This window comes from Frankliniella occidentalis, unplaced genomic scaffold (genome assembly GCF_000697945.3).
Source record: "Frankliniella occidentalis isolate FOCC.00 unplaced genomic scaffold, Focc_3.1 Scaffold369, whole genome shotgun sequence".
Taxonomy (NCBI): Eukaryota; Metazoa; Arthropoda; class Insecta; order Thysanoptera; family Thripidae; genus Frankliniella; species Frankliniella occidentalis.
Genome location: NW_026267492.1, coordinates 66,302 through 66,765, shown reverse-complemented (window position 1 = coordinate 66,765; position 464 = coordinate 66,302). Strand labels below are relative to the sequence as shown.

The 464-nt window shown below is 49.1% G+C and overlaps 1 protein-coding gene across 1 annotated transcript in view; it reads right to left on the bottom strand.

Annotated features, from left to right (window-relative positions):
• The window catches only part of LOC113217934 (ionotropic receptor 75a-like), a 5,927-nt gene that overhangs the window by 4,629 nt on the left and 834 nt on the right, over nucleotides 1-464 (bottom strand). The window lies entirely within an intron of this gene.

Genomic DNA, 464 nt, shown 5'->3' with positions numbered 1-464 from the left:
ACAGACAGACAGACAAACAGAATGAAACTTTTCCGGTCAGTGGAGTAATGGGCTTCGCTAATCGCTCAGCCAATAAGACCCCGACAAATGGTTCGATTATGTCAAGTTTTGGGCCCGGAAGGCCCTGTTTCCCCATACCCTGTCCTTAACGGGTGTCAGCGCCGCAGGCCTAGCTTTATGTGCACTAGGCGCTTCGCAGCGTAACAGTGTTTCGTGAGATATCGCGAAGCCTGTTACGCGAGACGTGGTCTGGCGTACATATAGCTAGTTCTATCACAGATTTCCATCAATTGAACTGAATGTCTTACCTCCTGTCTTGCTTTGTTTCAGGCCTATGTGCCACAACCCAGTTGTCCTGGTTTCCCAGGCTGCTCAACAGACACAGTCTCAACACTTTGATACCACTGTATTATACTAGCTATATGTACGCCAGACCACGTCTCGCGTAACAGGCTTCGCGATAT